Consider the following 15,799-nt stretch of genomic DNA (forward strand, 5'->3'; position numbering starts at 1 on the left):
GAAACTAAGGATTCCAGTGAAATTATCAATGGTACATCTCCCCCTAGGACTAGATCTAAAGCCAAATATATTTCTAGTACCAGGAAAAAACCTAAAGTAATAAAAAGAATCCCTATAAATACACCGAAGATACCAACAGCAAAGAGAGGGGGAAGGGAGAATAAAACAACAAAGAGTATTACAGCACAGACAATAACTACCCCTGAATTTACTTCGCCGATGGTCATTGATAAATCTATAGCCCTCGAAATCACTAAGGCAAATCGTGTAAATAATGTATTAGAAAATTCTGATAGCATGGAGGGACTTCTTATAAAAATGGAACATATGGTGAAGTCGCTCATGCTACCCCTTCTTGAATGGGTAAAGGGTATTGGGGAGAAACTAACAAAAATGGAGGAAGCAGTACACTTAAATAATGAGATGTTGGTGAAACTTGTAGATTCAACTATATCTCCTGTAACCAGTATGACAATAACCAACCCTGTGGGCAATATAGAGGTCCTAAGATCTGAATCTCATAATGATATACATCCACAACTGCCCATTGGACCGGCTAACCAACCTGTTCCTGGTCTTATAGTTTCATTAGATAAGCCTTTAGGTACGCCAGGGAAAGTTAGACCAGACGCGGGTAAAGATATTCAGACTGGGGAGTTGAGAACAGGCAATAAAAACGGGAAAGTTAGTGCGATAGGACCGGATAAGGGACCTGGCAAGGACCAATTTGATAAAACTAGACGAACTAATAAGAATGAATGTATCGACCTGCCGCCCGAATCATTTCCATATACCGTGGTTTTAGTAGGGGTACCAGAATTGGAAGAGGGCAAGCCTGAAAGATACATAGAACTAAAGAACAAAGTAAGCCATTGGCTTAATAGGTATAGGCCAATCCAACCATCCCTTCACGGAGAAATTCTCCGTGTTCGTAGACTAAGCTGAGTGGGCCAGAAACATAAAGATAAAAAGGGTGATTGTGTTCTGGTGAATTTTAGAGATAGACGGGTGGTATCTCATATCTGTGGGTGGAGGGCGGAAAGCCTGGAGAGTAGAATACTCACAGTAGATCTGAGGTACTTTTACCCACCACCACTGGAAGAGCAACCTAACAACTATTCAGAAAGTTCCTGGGAAGGACGTACATGGATTCCTATAAAAATCACTAGAGGGTACCAAATCAAAATCGCTTTGATATATTTCGTGAACTAGAGGGATTGGATGGAGTGGATTGACGGTGCAATAAAATTCCAATTACGACCACCCCTTACCTCTCGCTGCGTAGTATGGTCTCAACTACCCCAAACAATGTGGATATAGATTTTTCCATAAATAATAGTACAGTCATCTGTGAAATTAACTGAGAATCCACAGAAACTACTACAAATTTGATTAGGACTGGGCGGATAATTCTGAAGGGCAGCCTATAGTAGATAGAGAACCACATACTCAGAGTGGCCAAGTTGAAGAGCTGGCTAACTCAATTAAATACCAGAAAGTGATGTCCCTAGTACAGATATGTTAAATAATGGTAGATGAGTGATTATGTTCTGGAATGTTGCTGGCATAAAATCTAAGCTGACAGACGGAACATGGTTGAAATTGATAAATGATCATGACATAGTTAATCTTCAGGAGACATGGTCAAATGAGGCATATCATCTTCCTGGATATAAAACTTTTTTTGTACCAGCGATAGCTTCAGTAGCAGGAAGAGCGAATGGAGGTTTGTGTACCTATATCTCAAATAGTCTGAAACATGAGAGTATAGATGTTCCAATTATTAATACATATTATCAAATGTTACAAATTTGTATTAATAGGCATAAATCCCTACTGATTGTAAATTTCTATAACAACATTGCTGCCGAGGCACGGGAGGGGGTCATGAACCAGTTTACCAAAGATCTGAAATACATGATCCACTGGAAAAATAAGGAAGTTTTGGCAGTCTGGGGTGGGGATTTTAATTGCTTGTTATGTAAGCAGGGTGAACTTGGAATATGTGGTACAAACCTTGAAAAGGAAATATCTTTATCTCATTCTGACCATAGTAACTGTGGGAATATGTTAAATGAAACCGTTTTCTTATGTGATTTGTCGTTTGCAAATAAGGCATGTCAACCTGAGGTGAAGTTTTGCCCAACATTTTGTGGGAGAGGCTCAATGTCTATTATAGATTTCATTTTGATATCAGCCAGACACGGCAATGAAGTGGCCAATTTTAGAACCTTAGAAATAGCACTGAGTGATCATTATCCCCAAACTATAGAAGTGGTAAATTCTGACTTCAGGAATGATAAGGGTAATTTAGAGAGGGATCCGGTAGATAATATAGTTCTGCAGAGGCAAAATGGTTATGCTTTGAAATGGATAAAAATAATCCCGGATGACTTTATAGGAAAAATAATCAAACAGTGCAAAAGAAGTTTTGACATATGTCTCGACATAGATTCCCAGAATTCTGTTGTTATTGAACATTTCCAAAAAATAAATTGCGAGATTAAAAAGAGTTTATGGGTTTACTGTAAAACAGGAGATTAGCTGGTTCGACAAACCCTGCATAATAGCACACACCAACTTAAAGCAGTCCCTAAAAAACCTACCGCGTGATGGTGAGCTAATTAAATATTGTCGAAAGGCATATAAAAATGCACAAAAGGAAAGAAAGGAATCTATAAAGAGGGAGGCATGGGAATCGCTTTGTGAAGCATCTGAGAGTAAGGATGCAGCGGCATTCTGGAAGGTAGTTAATGCACCCCCTTTTGAGGAGCAAGGTGAGGCAAGTATAGAGATCGCTATTACAGGACCAGAATGGGTAAAGCATTATGAAAGTCTATATAGTAATGTAGAAAGGGACGATGAAACTGGATTAATAGGAACCCAGGATGAGACGATTGTAATCAATAACACGTTTGATCTTAAAGTAACATCAAATGAGGTAATTGCCGGAATAGATGTTAGCATGGGGAGAAAAGCCCCAGTCCCCGATGGGGTTCCTGTTGATATATATAAGCACTACTTGTCTCTATGGGCCCCAATCCTCACCAAACTTTTCAACGCTGTATGTACTGAAGGAATACTATCCTCCTGGTATGAGTCAACTATAATCCCAATTTATAAAAAGGGGGATAGATTAAGTTGTGCATGTTATCGCCCGATATCCCTGCTTGACTCTACAATTAAGATTTTTGGGAGGGTCATTCTGAACAGACTACAGGTCTGGGCTGAGGATCAGGCTATTTTGAGTGATCTACAATATGGCTTTAGGCAACACCTAGGGACCCTAGAACAGGGGCTTAATTTACATATCCTTCTAGACAAGTATACAAAAGCAAGGGAAAACCCCCTGTGCTTAACATTTGTAAATTTGTCATCTGCCTTCGACTGTGTTTCGCATAATAAGCCGTGGCAGATTTTAGAAAACCTGAAGGTGGATACAAATATAATTAACTTCCTGAGAGAATTATATAGGGGAGCACAGGCCACAGTAAGATATGGTAGGAACGGGGAACGCACAGCACTCTTCAAAATTGCAAGAGGCGTACAACAAGGGTGTGTATTAGCCCCCTTTCTATTTCTAATTTACATTAACAACCTGGAAAAGGTTCTACTTGGCGAATGTCGGGATATGCCCCTAATAGGTAAAAGACCAATTCCCGGCCTTTTATATGCGGATGGAGCAGTACTGATGGCCCGAACCCCACTAGCCATGCAGCAGATGATTATTTCCTTTACTACTTTTATGGCTAGTTTAGATCTGATGGTAAATTCCTCAAAAACATTTTGCATGAACTGTGGGCCTGGGGGTTTAAAGAATAAGAAACACATGTTTATAAATTCTAAACCCCTGGAATTTACGTCAGCTTTTCCTTATCTGGGCATTTTGTTTACACAGAATGGTGAATGGAATACAACAATTAAAACTCGTAAACTCTTGTTTGCCAAATCAATTATGGCTGTCGAAAATTTTGCAAGAAAGATTGGAAAAAAAACGTTTGTGGAACTTTTAAAAATATACAGAGCGACGAGTGTAGCTATAGCAACGTATGGCGCTGGCATTTGGGGCTATGCCAACGTCAAATCTTTACAACTAGTGGAAAATTCATTTATGCGTTACCTCCTTGCAGCCCCTAATAGCGTTGCTACACTTAATTGCCATATGGAGTTAGGACAACCCTATATCGAGGATATAATTCAAATTCAACCTGTCCTTCTATGGCATAGGGTGTGGACAACGGAGGAGTGTGTTTTTAATCGTGCAATCTTGAAAGATGCTTTGCTGACTGAAAAAAGTAGAAAAATAAGATGGTTGGCCTACATTGAATTCTTTCTTATGGAGATTGGACATAGGGATTATTTTGATGATCCTAATGTATGAATGAATGAATGAATGAATTTTTATTGTTGGTTACTAAAAACCATTACATAAAACCAAAGATACAAAAGTCACAACATTACAAAATTTAAAAACAAGAGAGTTTCAAACAGATCAAGTTATCTAATTGCCCCGAGAGTACTGAGAAGCCAAGAAAAAGGTTCATGGGCCGGCAAAGGGCTCTATGTTCCGACCGGTGGAAGCCTTCAGCATTGTCCGAGCCTGAAAGATACACTTCCCAAAGGCGGCCATGTGCTTTACCGTGGACAGGGTATAGAGATGAAAGATCCCATCCTTTACAGAGCGTAACCCTGAATGTCTTAATAATGGCCTAAGGTAAAGACTGCGGGGCCAACGCTGGGCCGGGCAACAGAAGAGAAGATGGGCCAATGACTCCCGTTTATAACTGCACAGCCTGCATTCCTGTGCTCCTGGGCTTTCCTTGCCGCACTGGTATAGTTCTTTGAGGGGCAACGGATGTAATCTGTAAGCCAAGATCTTATGAAGGGCTGCACTGCCCACTGCCTGTGTGAGATGCTGTTTGGGAGTGTGCTGGGTGTGCGGGAAACGCAGGGTATCATGCAAGTCTTTTCTTCTCCTGAGGGACTACAAATCCAGTTCCCGTGATCGAATCACGTTTTTGATGGCAGAGTATGTAACTTATTCTGGGTTCCAGGAGTCCATGGTGAGGTTGAGATGAACCTTAGCTGCTTCGAGAGTGGACGACCAGGGGTTCCCTGGCTCTCTGAAGATACATTTCAAGGCTGCCTTCAGTGTGTTCTCTTGAGCCGCCGTTGTTAAAAAATAATATTTACTTAAGGCGGCCAGCTCTTCCAGGTTTTGCTGGTTGAGTGAGAACTCCAGGCAGACGAGAGTGTTTCTGGTGCAGCAGAATGTAATGTCGTCCATTACTAGAAAAGAACTAAAACGACAATGCATGACACATCTAGAGGAGAAAAGATATGATGTAGAAATGAAGAAAAGCACAGTGATATTGCATCAATTAACTATTATCACATGTGAAATCCAACCATATTTGAAACTGGAAATGAAAGCATTTGATAGGTTTCTATTAATCCGTTTTAGAATGAACATTTTATATAGCTTAATTAGTAATCCAAAAATGAATGATTGGACTAAAGAATTTAAAAAAGTGTCCATGTGATGAATTGTCGACACAGTCGGATATGCATATCTCATTATTTTGTAAACTTTATACTGCCCAAAGGAAAAAAATGGATTATGCTCCTGTTGAGATTGATGTTTTAACTATCGCATTGGTATCAATTTAAAAAAAAAAAATTTCAGATCTCGTAAATCAATTTCCAACAACCTATGATATCAATTTGAAGCGTATATATGTATGATGTACTTTTTTATGAAATGTATTTATTTGAAATTTTTAAATTGTGCTTTTATGGATATTTATGCTCAATATCTGAGAGAAGAAATTGATACTGATTGCTACAGTGAAAGAGGGTCTTGCTGCTAGTGCTGTTTCAGAGTTTAGAGCAGTGCAGTAGTGTTGAAAGAGTTTAGTAGGTTTTGCTAGGGATGGTGTATCAGGGTTTAAGACAGTGCAGTGCTGTTCAGGCAGTGTAGGGGGTCACAGTGGGACTGAGAATGTAGAAATGAAAATTCACTGAAATGATTACTACATGCTACAGAGAGAGTTTCTATGGCATTTCTACAGTACATCCAGGATCTTTATTACATGTAGTGCTACAAAGTCCTATGCAGCATGTGTGTCAGGTCTCTTAATCCCCAAATAGTCTCCATGCTGTGTAATAAAGATCCTGGATGTGCTGTAGAAATGGCATTGCAACTCTCTCTGTAGCATGCAATAATCATGTCAGTGAATTGCAAGGGATATTTTGATTTGTCTAGAATCAGAATGTGAGTCAGTGTGTTTTTGGGCATATTGTGACAGAATCACTTGCTCGATGCATGTGTTTGCAGATATGAGAATACATGTACTCATGGACTGAGTCAGGCTTTAGGACATGCAGTGCTTTATACTCCTAGCCCTTACATGATACCATACACTGCCCAAGCACAACTGCATTGCTCTAAACTCAGAATTATCAGTCCCACCTTGAACCCCTACAGTGCCTGAACACCACTGCACTGTCCTAAACCCTGAAATAGCATCCCTAGCAAGACCTGCTAAACACTTTCAACAGTACTGTACTGCTGTAAACCCGGAAACATCATTTTCAGCAAATGCCCCTATAATGTTCAAACACCACTGCACTGTCCTAAACTCTGATCTCCTACACTGCCCGAACACTGCTGCTGTGCCTTAAAATTACTTATGGAGTGAACCAGACTTTACAACATATAGTGCTTCTAATTGCTATGTAGTATGCTAGTAGTGGTCTACAATTTAAAAACAAATTAACATTTTTTTTTCTTCATAACAGATTTTAATTATCTACAGAAAGAAAAAACAATATGCCGTCAAAGAGTGAGAAAAGAAAAAGATATAAACAGGCTTACTTTTCCAAGAAAAAAAGAAGTACAAGATTTATCTAAACAGCAATGTGTGGAAAAAACAAAGAAAGCTCCTGGTAAGTCAACAAAGGATTTTATAAGGAAAATAACACAAACTAAAAAAAGTGTGGAGAATCAGGAAAAAACAAATATCTGTAACTACAAAAAAAAACCAGACAGAAAAGAAAAATGATGGAAAAATATGTGGTAAACATAGTGTGTATAGTAATAGATGAAAAAATCAGTTTGTTGAGATTCGGAAGCGACTGTTTTATAACAGAGTTGTTTTAAATTTATTAAAGAATGTAAAAAATTGTAAAAGAAAAACAGCTTTTTATAAGAAAAAAAACATAGACACAATTGTTGAGAAAGCTTTTGAATAAAAAAAAAATGTGTTTCTTTTAGTAATCAGTAGGATTCGAACACTAGATAAGCCAATCAATGATATGAAGGCCAAAAGTAAGTGGAAAAGACTAATTAATAGAACACATTTTTGTAATGTTATTTCTGGAGAATGGAAACATAGTTCAAGTTGTGAGCCGTTTTTTAATGAAGAGAGTTACCTTCAGAGTAATGATTTGTTGCATGCAGTTGACACCAGTGGTCGAGCTTATGAGGTTAAGAATGGTTGTCTAATTGAAAAAGAGAACATTATCCCTAGAAATGCAGAAGAGGTGTTAGCTGATGAAGTTTTAGGGAGATGTCCTAAGGCTCCAGTGTACACTTGGAATTGTAGTAGTATTTATAGTGTACGACAGGATTCAATTAATTTTTTTTAGCACATTTTTACGTAAGTATAGTAAGAAAAGTGTACAACAAAAGATTAAGATGTTGCAAGAATTAGATCCTTGCAAAGTGAGAGAAAAAACTGGTTTGCAAGGTCATTCTCTGGCTTGTCTTTCTAAAAAAGTATGCCACAGTGTTTTTCACCATTTCAGGATGTTAGCAGTACATCATACTCAAATAAGAAAATTAGTGAGAATGTTGTATTATGCAAAAAGTCCAGCACTAATGTAAAGAAAGTTAAACAGTGCTCTTTTGCATGGATCTGTATTAGATGTAATCAACATTTGTGAAGAAATTGAGGTTAGTTACTTTTGTCCTGAAGAAGACAGTGCAGAAACAGATACATTAATAGAAGGAAATGTGGAAGAAATTATATAGAATTTTAGTTCAGAAAATTTTGAGCAAGAAATGACAAGGTTTAAGGTCATTTCAGGTGAAAGGCCAAACTTTTCTTGTATTTGTTGTAGACAAATTCATTATAAAAATCAGACCAGGTTAGTTGATCTATATTTAAAAAGTATCACTGCGCCACGGCCAACCCATGCCGCAGTGCAAGTGCTCCCTATGGAAAGTGTAACTGTGATTGATATTCCTGATTGGTTCATTGGATTTACTGTCAGTCCCCAGTAAAGTGCACCAGGAGTGCCAGGGCTTGTGAATGCCAATACTGCTAGTGGGCCTGCAGCGCTGGTTGCGCCACCCACAGAAGCAGCCTTTTAAAATGTGTCTAGGGTCTGCCATTGCAGAACCTGCGTGCAGTCTGGTACTGTCATGCTGGCTGGGCAAGTGCCCACACTTGCCAGCCTCCAAACCTTCCCTTAACTTCATATTAGTCACCCCTATGGTAGGCCCAAGGGCAGGGTGCATTGAAAGTGTTAGGCAGGACATGCTCTGATGTGTGTGGCATGTCCTAATAGTGAATTACTGCCAAATTCGTTTTTCACTATTGTAAGGCTACCTGTTCCCTTTAGGCCAGATGGGCTGCTGGAATTATTACACTCTATAATCCCAGCAGGCTCAGGGAACATGGTAGAAAATAAAGTTTAGTATGCCTGAACTCAGAATAATAAAATACTTCTTTTAGTAAAGTTTATTTTAATATCCTGTGTTTGCAAATGCTACTTTTAGAAAGTTAGCATTTGCTTGCCTAACCATTTCAGCCTGCCTCTGCTAGTATGTGTATCTGACTGTCTGGGATGTGTGAGTGACAGGGCTGGGGGATGACAGGTGGTGAATGCAAGGATTACACCTTAGTGGGAGGCAGGAGTGCCCCTGGACTCTTAATCAGGCTGTGCTCTGCCACCACAATGCTGGCTCCGCCCCCTGGGGAGCGACTGATGACTCAGCCTGCACCTGGCCCAGGAAGGGCGAAGCACTGTCATCAAGGTACTCCTGGCTGCCCCTGTCCACACAATGCTGGCTCCACCTCCTGTGGAGGGTCTGATGTGCCTGCCCCTCACACTGAAAGCAGAAGCCAGAAGTACACCCAACAAGTGCTCAGGGACTGAAAGAAGTTATGCAAAGGCCCCCCTGGCCTGGAAAGACAAAAGAAATGCTGTATAAAAGTAGGAGCCCTGTTCCTTGTAAATCAGAATCCTGTTTCCCACAAAGAACCTCTGCCCAACTAGAAGGAGAAGAAGACGCTGGAAGGACTGGCCTGCTGCTTGCCTTGCTGAGGAAGGAGAGGGAAAGACTTGCTGAAAAGACTTTACTGATTTGTGCTTGAAACTTTCTCCAAGGGCTTGTCTGAGCTTGCCCCCTGACCTGAGCCACAGGACCATCTGGCTCAACCTGCTTACTGCTCGTCTGCCGGTAACTACGAGGACTTCTGCCCCGCCGAAGCCGTGATCTTTGGTGACCCCTGCCCCTCCGTGAGGCCGTGACCCAACCGTGTTTCCCCGTTCCCGCCGAGGAAGAGCCATGCTCCGTCAAGCCGCTCTCCCCCCGCTGAGGGAAATTGACATGTCACCCCACCTACGGAGGCTCGCTGCCGTGACCTGTGTGGTGCCCCCCCAGCCCCTCCTTGAGGCCGTGATCGAACTGTGCTTCCCCCGTCCCCGCCGAGGGAGAGCCCCGCTCTGCCGATTCGCTCTCCCCCCGCTGAGGGAAGTCGCTGGATCATCGCCGGTGGAGGCCCGCTGGTGCACCCCCCACGCTCCCGCCTGTCCTCCTGACCGGACTCCACAGATCCAGAGAACGGACCGCCGAAGCCCGGACGCCTCGGGCGCCAGCCTCGCTCTAATCGAAAGCCGCTGGGTGCCTCACATCTGCCTTCGCGGATAAACCGCCACCGAGACATCTTCATCGGGCTCGGGGCCTGCCACGTTCTTATTTCCCCGCCTTCACCAAGGACCTCCGAGGTACTGTCAACCCAACTGCGGTACGAGCCGCCCTTCCTGCAAGGCTCGCACCGCTCTGTGTCCAGCTGCAGCTCCCCCTGAGAGCCCCGCAGTGTGTGCCTCGAGCCCCGGTACGAGCCGCCCTCTCCAACGAGATTCGCACCGCTCTGTGTCACCTGGGCCCCCGGTAGCTCTGTAGCCTGCGCTCCCTCGCGTGCGAGTCGCACCCAGCGGCCCGACTCGTACTCTCTGCCAGACCCGGCCGTGCCATACGCGGAAAGCGTGAGCTTGGGCAGGTCGGGCCCGTATTTCGAGCCGGAAGCGGACAGGAGCGCTAGGAAGCGCATAGACAAAGGAGAACTGTGTGAAGGTGCCAATAAGGGTGTATTTAGAGAACTGTGGCTTCTACAAAGAACTGAACGATATTTGAACTACAACAAAGAGAACTCTGCTTATTTTTCGATCTTGTGGCTAAGAAAAGCGTTACTTAAGGTCTTGTGATAAATACTTGCCTGCATATATATTTTTACATAAAGAAGACATATTTTTATATAACCACAGCCTGGTGTCCATTTGTGGGGGGATTGGTGTATTTACTGTATGTGTGGTTACAAATGCTTAACTCAGAAACGCCTGAAGAATAGCCTTGGCTGCTCATGCCACGCACCTAGAGGGTGAGCAAGGGTAATTCTAAGGGGTCATCCTTTGCCCTGACTTAGAGGAGAGGGTCCCTGCTTGTCACAAGTGCATACTTGCGCCAATCAGAGACCCCCAATTCTAACAGGTGACTATTCATAAATCTCAAGGTTTGAGTGTAGATTGTGCTTTGGTGAATATTGGAAGTACTGTGTTTGAAGAGGGTATGGCATATGTTGCTTTATCTCGAGTCAGAACTTTATCTGGATTATACCTGATTGATTTTGATGACACAAAGATTAGTGCAGATGTAAATTGTGTAAAAGAGTATAATAGGTTAAGCAGAGAACATGCTCCCAATTTACCTCAATATCCAGTATTTGAAAAGCGTGTGGTAAGTCGAAAAAGAAGATATGAGAAAAATTGTAGCGAGGTTGCAGAGAAAAGAAAAAAACTAGATGAATCAGTGATAGTAACCAAAAAGAAAAAGGATTTTATTGAAGAGCTTATTGATTTTCATTTTGAAAACAGTTCTGGTGTCAACTGCTATGCTAATGTAGTGGTTAATGTTGTTTTTTTTTCTTGAAACTTTACTACAACAAATTGTTGAAAATTGGGACAAAATATTTTGTTGTTTGTTGAATTCTGTTTTTGAGAAAAGTAGTAGGGATAAAACTAAAATAGAAAGTGTTTCTGATATTCGAAATGTTTTAGACATATGTTCTGGTTTAAATCAATTTTCACAGAATATTCAGCAAGAGTGTCAGGAATTTCTAATGTATATGCTTGTTGTGTTGCAAGATGAAGGTATAGATATTGAAAATCTTTTTGGCCTTTCTTATAAATGGCAACATGACTGGGACAATTGTTCGTTCTCAAGTAGTACTGAAATAGACACTGAAAGATTTATACATTTGACTTTACCAGACTGCAAATCAGTGTCTTTTAATAATCTAGTTAGAGAAGCATATCAAAACATGGTCTGTACCCAATGTAACTCACAAATGTTATCTACATTATTTATACAAAAATATGGACAGTATATCATTTTAATGCTGCAACGATGCAGACCTGATGGAAGAAAACTGACAACTTTAATAAAAAGAATTGTGGCTTCTCAACTATTAATATCAGGAAAAACTTTTGTAACTGTAGCAATTATTTTCCATGATGGTCCTTCTACAACATCAGGACATTACACAGCTTATTTAAAATGTACAAAACGCCGGACTCATTGTAATGATACTCAATTGAGTTTTAGACAATGTTTGGCTTATGACTTACCAAATTCTTACCTAGTGTTTTTACAACCCAAATTTTAGGGAAAATAATTGGCCTGGGAAAATTACTGCTGTTAAGAAAGGGTAGTCTGGTGTTGAAAAGTACTTTGTGAGTGAGGATGATAAGGTTAAAAAAATTCTTGTAGTTGACGTAGAGGTAGTGTAAGTGTATCAGATAGTGGGTGATGTGGCTATCACAGGAGATGTTGATCATCAGTGAGGCAGAGGTGTTTTAGATTTGTTGTAGTTGTTGGAGATGTTGGTGACATTTTTTATTCCCTTGTAGAGGTTTCTTTTAAAGGTATACAGCTCCTTGGTAAGATAAAAGATGAGCAGAGTGCCATCAGCATACCAGATGATGTTGAGATTCTGATAGCATGCTAGTTGTTTAAGGTTCTATGTACATGATAAATAGCATCGGGTGGAGGTATAACCATTGTTAGATGGTACAAAAGATGTTGGTGCTTTTGATTCAGAAGGTTGGGAAACGGACGCTTAAGAGTACTATTAAGTATCTTCCAAACTAAGGATTTCACACATACTATTTGGCCATGAGGAATGGTATTTGAAACAAAAAATGACTACTTCGGGTAAATGTTGTTAGCATATGTTTGTACATTACTTTATTTAGAGTGTATAAAAAAGAAGTAATAATGTTTTGTTACTCTGTGATTGTTGGAAATATCCCATACTTACGTAAAAAATTGCTGTTCGAAAAAGACATTTAAGATATGTTTTTTTCTAATTGTTACATTCTTAATGAAAATGTTGAATGGGTTTTTTAAAGACAATCTTATTGATTGTCTTTTTTTTTCCCGCTGTTATATGATGAGTACTATTGAACTCACTGTTTTCAGTGAAATTCAATATATTCTGAGAACAGCAAAATAAAATACATAACATATTGTACAAATTATTTTGTATTGTGAAATATATATTATAACTCAATGTTTTCTTCTCTTCCACAGATATTATATTTATAAAAATATATTATTAACTTTTCATTACTTATAAGGTGAGTATGACAAACAAAAAATACTTTCTCATAACTCTCTTACTTCTCTTTCCCTTTTTCACTTTCTTTACTCTGTCTCTTACTCCACTTCCTTTGCTCATCTTACTCTCCTTCCCTCACTATCTTTTCTCCCCTTAATTCACCTTTACACTACTTCTATCACCATCAGTGCCCTTCCCTCACCGTCACGTACCTTCTCCTGCTCCCTCTTTCCTCTCTGTGACCCTCACTTCTCTTTTCTTTCTTCCTCCATCACTACCCTTCTTTTGCTCTATCCCTCACTCTTTTCTCTCTCCCCCCTCACTCTCTTTCCTTCACACCATCCCTCACTCACTTTCAGTCACTCCCCTTCTCTTATTCCCTCACTTCCTTTTGCTCACTCCTCTTCCTTTATTCCCTCCCTCACTCCCCTTTCCTCTATCCGTCTCTAAGTCTCTTCCTCTGTCTCAGTCACTATAACTGCCTCACTCCCTCACAGTCCCTCACTCTCCCTCTCTTTCTCTCTCTATCTGTCTCCCTCTCTCTCCACCAATCGTCCTTTTCTTTTCTCTCTCTTTCCATAAATTCTTCTCTCTCACTCACTACATTTTCCTCTTTCTTAATATGCTTCTTTTTCCCTCACTGTCACTACCCATCACTCAATCTCACTCCTCTTCTCCTACTTCATATTCTCCTCTCTGTGCATCACTCCCATTCCCTTTCACCTGCTCCCATTCCCTCACTCCCCCTCACTCTCTTTCCCTCACTCCATCCGTCAGTCCCCTTCCCTTACTCCCCTTTCCTCATTCACTTTTGCTAACTCCCATTCCTTTAGTACCCCACTTCCCTTCACTCCATTTCTCTCTCCCTTTCTCCCTCTGTCTCACTCAGTCTAACCGCCTCACTCCCTCTAAGTCACTCGCTCTCCCTCCCTCTCTTTCTCTCTATCTCTCTCTCTCTCTCTCTCTCTCTCTCTCTCTCTCTCTCTCTCTCTCTCTCTCTCTCTCTCTCTCTCTCCCTCACACTACCTGTCTTTCTCTTTCTGTTTCCTTCACTCCTACTTTATCCCTCAGTCCCCTTTCTTCTCTCTTAATCTCCTTCCTTCTCTCTCATTTCCCTTTCGTCACCCTCATACCCCTTCTCTCACTGTTACTGCCTTTCACTCACCCTCAGTACTTTTCCCTCACTCACCTTCTCTCACTCCCCTTCCTTCACTCCTCTTTCCTCACCCCCTCACTCCATCTCACTTACTCCCTTTCGTTTATTCCTTCCCTCACTTTTTTTCATCCATGTTTTTCTCCCTGTCTCCCTCTGTGTCACTCACTCTACCTGCCTCACTCCTTCTCAGTTCCTTGCTCTCCCTCTCTCTGACTCTATCCCTCTCTCTTTCCCTTACCCTTAAACTCCTTTCCTCTCTCTTTCTATCACTCCTCCTCTCTTCCTCACTCACTTTCCCTCTCTCTTAATGTTCTTCCTTCTCCCTCATTCATCTTCCCTCACCCTCATACTCCTTCCCTAACTGTCACTGCCCTTGTTTCAGTCACTCTTTGACTCCCTTTTCCTCACCCACCATACTACCTTTTCCTCACTCATTTCCTCAGTCCCTTCCTCCCCTTCCTTTAGTCATTTCAGTCATTCATTTATACACTACACATTCATTCAAAAAAAGTATGACACAGTATATAAGAGATATAGCTCTTCTTTGAGAAGTGAAGTTAGTTCTTATAAGAACTGTTTTTTTTTGTTTTAAATTTATTTTTGTTTTTTGAACAATTTAATATTTTTGGGGTTTTTTTCCGTAACAAAATAAAAAAAACAGGTAAACAAAAACTGCTCAAACGGGAACAGGAACAAAAATAATAAAAGAAAAAAAATAACTACGGGGGCATCTGTGCTGCTTGATCTTTGCCTCAATTAAGTCTATGCTTTGTTCGCCATAGCATAATATATCGTTGCAGTAGTTGCAGCATGTGTGTACTTTAGCAAAATCCGGCCGGATATCTAAAGCTCTTGTAGAAGGTGATGCTCCCGCAGAAGAGGTACTGGGGACAGCTGCTGGAGGATTGGCTGCAAGGGCTTCAGTTGATGCCCGAGCAAAGTTATTTGGATGCACATTTTTTACATGCCGAATCATTGTGTGAATGCTAAAAGAATAATGCTTCTTAGGATCACCTCTTGATAATACACTTCCACAGATTTTGCATGTTACTTTGGGGGCATTTACTGTTTTTTGCCCTTCTGGAAATGAAAAGAATTTCCAAATAAAAGAGTCTTTGGTCTTCTTCACCTTAGGGTTCTTGAGTACAAACTCCACATCACTATCTGAAGAATCCTGTGGCTTCTGCTGTTCTGCCATGTTGAATTCTTCAAGAAAAGACTGAAGAACCTTCTCCAAAGAAAGTAAAACAGATTATGAGGGAAGTGGGTGAGGTTTTAAAGATTTGGAAAAGAAACTACTATGAACCAATCAAAGTGTTGTTTTCAAGTCACATGACTTTGTTTTCAAGTCACAAGACTTTACGTGCGCGCACGGGTGCACGCACGGGCGATCGCACGTTGCGCGACCGTCGCATATGAATTTACGTTTTACCCGATTTTCGTAAATGCTTTTAAAAACGTGAAAAAGAAGCAGAGAAGAGACTCCCTGACCCCTAGCTCTTCTCATGGGGTCCCTGAAGGACCCCGAAAGACAAAAAAAAAAGTTAAAAAAATAAATAAAATCGCGAGATGCACGCACGTTGCACGCACCCTCGAGGCAGAAGTGAGTCAAAAACAATAGTGGAGAACGTGAAAAGAGGGCAGGGTAGAGACTTCCTGACCCCCTAGGCCTTCTCAGGGGGTCCCTGAAGGACCCCAAAAATATTATTTTTATAAAAAATAATCACGAGGTACG

The 15,799-nt window shown here is 41.0% G+C and overlaps 1 protein-coding gene across 3 annotated transcripts in view; it reads right to left on the bottom strand.

Moving 5' to 3' along the window:
- FLI1 (Fli-1 proto-oncogene, ETS transcription factor) overlaps positions 1 to 15,799 on the bottom strand; it is a 697,892-nt gene that overhangs the window by 233,157 nt on the left and 448,936 nt on the right. The window lies entirely within an intron of this gene.

Source organism: Lissotriton helveticus, chromosome 3_1 (assembly GCF_964261635.1).
Source record: "Lissotriton helveticus chromosome 3_1, aLisHel1.1, whole genome shotgun sequence".
In the NCBI taxonomy this organism is placed as follows: domain Eukaryota; kingdom Metazoa; phylum Chordata; class Amphibia; order Caudata; family Salamandridae; genus Lissotriton; species Lissotriton helveticus.